We start from the raw sequence: 6,000 nt of genomic DNA, 5'->3' as shown, positions 1-6,000 counted from the left end.
TGATGATTTATAACCTAACTGGAAGTAGGATATAGCAATAGCCCGAGGATTCAATTAGTCCAAGAAACAGTCTAAGCAAAAAATCTATTAAATAGAAATGAAAAGTGACTTGCAAGCTAATTACAATAACGTACTCTAAAATAAAATATGACTTAAAAATTTAGCTCAGCATACTACAGGTAGTTAAACAAGTATATTTAAATTAGTTTAGATCAACATCCTTATTCAACGATCAAGCAAAAAAAAAAAAAACAGAAGTATCCACATTGAAAACATATTGGTTGCGATATTTAAGGCTGATTTCTGTACAAGTCAATGTTCCGAATAAATTTTGTCCGTAAACCAAAAAATCCTTCAACTGTTCTTTGGTCGATGACACGAGGAAGGTAATAAGTATGTTACAGCCATTCGATTAGAAGAATTCTCAGAAGAAAATGAATTAACGATAATGAAAGGCTGAATTCCTGAATTCAACTACGCATTTGTCGTCTCTCTGTATAATAAAATAGTTCTATTTGTTAACAATAGATGTCACGTTACACTTCCTTATCTCCATAGCAACAACAATGTGTATAATACATTATAAATAGGCAATATTTCAGCCTTCGCTCGCTGAATAGAATATTGACATATAATACATTTAAAAAATAAAAAAAAACCAACTATTTGAGATTTCTAGAAAAGGGTATATGAAAAATATTTTAGACATGCGTAGTATTTTCTTAAGTATTTCCTTCAGGATTGTAAACTTTAATTTTTAAAAAAATCAATAAGAATCATACAAAATTCGCACTTATTGCATATTATATACCGGTTTTATAATAGCATATTACATATTAATAACTGTTTTCAGTTAATACGATTGATGTACCAATTAGAATTTGGTTATAGAAAGATTTCCAACTACTTTTCGACGTTCTTCCCCCCCCCCTCCCCTAAATGCTTCTTTACGTGTTTAAAATCCCTATCACACTCAAACTATATTGGCATACACTGGGATAAGAAGATGTCATGTTTATATAATAAAGATAAATAATTTATATAGAATATGAAATAAAATTATATAATAAATATAGTATATTAAAAATATTTCCATATTTTTCAAAAATTTTAAATATAAAAATACTTTTAGAAATACACTAAAATTTTATTAAGTAGAGTCTACTATAATTTTAATTACATGCCATAATTTGGAATTTTCCCCCCGTGTGGTGGCCGGGCTAAGAATAGCCCCACTGTAACCCATGCATTTCGTAAGAGGCGACTAAAATGGGATGAGTTTCGCTCTCTTAGGTTTCTTCCGGAATTTTGCTCCCGGTGAGGCGGGGGGGGCCTAGATTTCGGAGTGGGGATTTGCCTGAGAGAGCATTTTGAGTCTCTGGGGTGGGCGTTCTTCGGCATGGCCCGTGAGAGGCCTTGTCGGTGGATGCTCTTCCCCGGAATATAAGCGGTTATGCTCAGTGGTGGGGCAGCCCGTCACTGAGTGGAACCAACGCTGAGTTGGACGGTCTTTCGGTTAATCGTAGGGAGTGGTCCGGGATCGTCTTAATTTTTAGAGGTGGCTTTACTTATTAATCCTACTGTATCCCATGCATGTCGTACGAGGCGACTAAAATGGATGCCCAGGGAGGGTAATGGATGGCGCTGTACCAAGTGAAATTTTAACTGAGGCTCGGCTATTGCTGTTACCCTCCTGCAATGATCAGAGCTTATAGCCCTATATTACCCTATCCATACATTTTTTTACTACAGATAACGGGGAATATGAAAAGCATTCTTGCTTTACCCATCTAACCAAAAAATAATAATAATTGGAATATAATTCGGAATTTCATAAAATGTGCCATACAACATCTTCTTAGTAAGACTTTTATGCTGGAGCTGTCGCTTGAGTAGGATTCAGTTTAGTATTACTAGTTAGCAGCCTGACATTTACATGCAATGATATAGGGATGATTACATAAATATTTAGAGGATTATATAGTTGTTTACTTTGTATAACTGTTTATACACATACAATATATATTGTACATCGATCAATTCTTTTTCAAATAGGGTAGCTATAACTAACATGTAAAATTCAAACTTCAGTTATTCTTGAATGACTAAAAGTAATTGCAAATAGATTATTTTCAATTTTTTTTAAATTAAATTCGAAATGCATTTTAATTTATTTCTCCAAATTAAGTTGTGTACTTCCTCCTACAGATTAAAATTCATCTTAATTCAATGTTTAAAATTCATTTTTTTTTTGCAAATGAATTTCTTAATTTTTAAATCAATTTTAAAATTCGTTGTTCGCATTCAGTTTTCAAACACAGAATAAAAAACGAAACATAAAATCCTTGACCGAGTTTATGAGCGCGATGCCAGTTTATTTGAATACTGTCGGTTAGTTTTTCTCAAGGGAAAACAAATAATGATAATAATAATCTGCTTTAAATGTTCAGACATCGCGAATAAATACTGAGGCCTGTGAAGTAGAGCAAAGGCTGTATTGTGGAGTTCATTCACTCCATCCATTTATTCGAAGACTTGTTTCGTCTTTGTATTTTTGTTTTGCTCGTCTTAACGATGACCAGCACTTCATCTGCTTGTTCTGTATCATCATTTCTCATTCTGTCATGTTTATATCTGCGATCTGTCGGTATTTTCTAATCATGGCTGAAGCACATCTCCATCATCCATTATTTGTCTATTCAGACCCAATTTTTCAGACAAGCTTAACATTATTAGATACGCAAATATACGAAGTGTACATATTTCAGATATAGTGGCATAATTTTCATGGGACAAACCCCGAAAAACGAGAGGGATCCGAGATCAAAGCACTAGAGGACTCTTAGAATACCATAAATAGGCAGCTCTAATACATTGGTAGTCGGTTGTTTGTGAAAGGTAGTAAAAAATCGCACTTATGACATTCAGTTCTCATCCCAAAGGCGAATATATCTACAGTAATATTCAAAGAAATATTCGGAGCTTACTATTTGTCTTTGAGAAATTTTATTGTACTCATTAACGACCTAGTTTCATTATTTCGCTGTTTTGGGCTGATTTATACAATTTTGTAGTTTTGGTAAAGATGGCAGCACTGGTCAATGTTTGAGGTTGCATTGTTAGGAGTTGGCTCCTTGAGCAACAAAGTAAAAAGGGGAAAAAATACAATAGAAAGGTGCTAACATTAAAGAATGTTAACAATAACGAATAACATTAAATATTATTGCGTATGAAATATCCAAGATAAAACTAGAAATTGAAACAATATATTTCATTAACAATATTAATAGCATATTAATAAAATATTTTATTTATATTAAATTGAAATTTCCATTAAGTCTAGATATAATATGAAATTGCATACATTAGAAAATGTAACTAATCTTAGCTATTAACAGATCAAACAGGTACAGAATGAGGGTGGGTAGGAGAAGACATTGCTCCGCAAAAAAAAATAATAATAAAAATAAATAAATAAAATAATAATAATAATAATTAATAAAAAAAATAATATAATATAATAAAAATTAGCTAACGGCTTTTTATTCCCGTACATAGGGAGTAGGCGAGGCCGTTTAGCCCTATCTAACTTTTGAAGACTGAGTGGGCAGTTCAATCTCCACTGGTACCCAATCACAGATAGATGGCCCAAGGCTATCACTAATTAAGCGGCACGCAGTGAAGAGAGACGGCTCAACAAGTGCCGCCATCTCGTGGTCCCTAACCCTAACACTCGTATTTAATGTCTGAAATAATGTAGGTTCACTACGGTCGATTTACTTGAGTTTACGGGACGAAAAACCCGAGTTTCCGGGAGAGAAAAAACCCGCTTTCCCGTGCCAGAGATCGACTAACTCGGGAACCGGTCGAAAAAAGGTTTAGAAAAATTTCTTCTAGTCGCAGACTAGATTCGATACCAGGAAGTCTTCCTTCGTGCGGACAAGTGCCGTGGCAAACGTCACATCCAATCAATTAAATAAAATAAAATAAATAAAAAAATGGTACCGACATTTCATTAATCTGATTTTAATGCGAAGAAGAAGAAATGCCATCAGCTTTTCATTAATAAAACAAGGAATACGTAAATAAGCCAAGGGAACAGGAAGCATTATATGTAATAAACAGACACATTAAAATTAAAGGGAAAAAGTGATAAAAACAGAAGTATTACGAGAGGAATGATAATAGTTTATAACTAATAGCTTAGTCATAAACTAAGCTATTAAAACCATAATAAAAGATTATAATAAAGTTAAAAGTCAAAATAATATGTTTAAAACTAAGAATTAAAGAAAACTACTAATGATTTTTCATAAAGTTTGAAGCAATAATAATAAATATTTTTCTTTTTTAGATATAAATGTTCATTATTATTGCTTCAAACATTTAATTTTTAAAACTATTAAATAATAATAATAAATCTACAGCCATATTTTTTTTAAAATTAATGAAATTATAAAAAATATGATATAATTTATTTAAAACATGAAGAAAATTCAATAAAATTTCGGAATTTCTCTGACAGAAACCAATACACCTTTTTCTTATTGATTATATAATTGTATAAATAGATATATCATCAATTTCGAATTCAGGAGAGGTTAATCGACCGTGAGATGTGTTGATTAATAATACAGAATTTGAAAAAATTCTTTTTAGGACTTCCAGGGTAACAAATGGCAATGCTGTAGCCAATGAAGTTTAACTGAGGTTCGGCTATATTTTTAGGACTTCCAGGGTAACAAATGGCAATGCTGTAGCCAATGAAGTTTCAACTGAGGTTCGGCTATTGCCGTTACCCAGCCATGACTAAGAGCTTTTTAGCTCAATAACACTCCATCCACACAGATTTACTTCATTCAGATGACGGGATAAAGAATCAAGGACTCAGTCCATCGCCCAGTTCTTTTAAGAACTTAAGAACTATTTAATAATACCCTTGGATGGTAATGGATGGCAATGCTGTAGCCAATGAAGCTCTATCTGAGGCGCAGCTATTGCTGTTACCCTTCTGCCATGTTCAGAGCTTTAATAGCTCAATAGCACCTTATCCCTACACTGTCCTCTATAGATAACGGGGAAGATAAAAAGCATTCTTGCTTCGCCCCTTTAAGCCAGTCCTTATAAGGATTTCGAATTCAGGAGATGCAGGTTAATCGACCGTGAGATGCTGTGATTGATACCCTTGGAGGGTAATGGATGGCAATGCTGTACCAATGAAGTTTAACTGAAGTTCGGCTGTTGCTGTTACCCCCTGAGGCGCAGCGATTTGAGAGTTTGAGTTGGCTCTTTTAAAGTTTTTGCCTTAAGGGAACAATTTGAGTCTCCGGGGAAAGCGTTCTCCAGCACGGCCTGCTGAGGGGCTTTGTCGGTGAATGCTTTTCTTCGGAATTTGAGCGGTTCTGCTCGGTGGTGATGCGAGAGTTTTGAGTTCGCTCTCTTAAGGTTTTTTGCCTTAAGGGAGCAATTTGAGTCTCCGGGGAAAGCGTTCTCCAGCACGGCCCGCTGAGGGGCTTTGTCGGTGAATGATTTTCTTCGGAATTTGAGCGGTTCTGCTCGGTGGTGGGGGAGCCCATCACTGAGTGGAACCAACACTGAGCTATGGACGGTCTTTCGCCCACTATGGAGTTGCCTAGAGATCGTCCGAATTTTTTTGAGTTCACCTTTATTTAAACAGTCGGTGATTAATTAATACCCTTGGAGGGTAATGGATGGCAATGCTGTAGCCAAAGAAGTTCTAAGTGAGGCTCGGCTATTGCTGTTACCCTCCTGCCATGATCAGAGCTTTAATAGATCAATAACACCTTATCCCTACACTGTCCTCTACAGATAACGGGGAAGATGAAAGCATTCTTGCTTCACCCCTTTAAGCCAGTCCTTGTAAGATTTCGAATTCATGAAGGTATGTTAGAGTAATCGTATATTTATACAGTGAAAGAATTAATTAAATATGCAGTACTAAAGTAGCATTAAAAGAAAATAAAAGGAAGTGAAATGTAA

The sequence above is a fragment of the Typopeltis vanoorti genome, chromosome 25, assembly GCF_054136105.1.
Source record: "Typopeltis vanoorti isolate ZY-2024b chromosome 25, IOZ_Tvanoo_1.0, whole genome shotgun sequence".
Classification (NCBI taxonomy): domain Eukaryota; kingdom Metazoa; phylum Arthropoda; class Arachnida; order Uropygi; family Thelyphonidae; genus Typopeltis; species Typopeltis vanoorti.
This window is presented reverse-complemented; position numbering follows the sequence as displayed.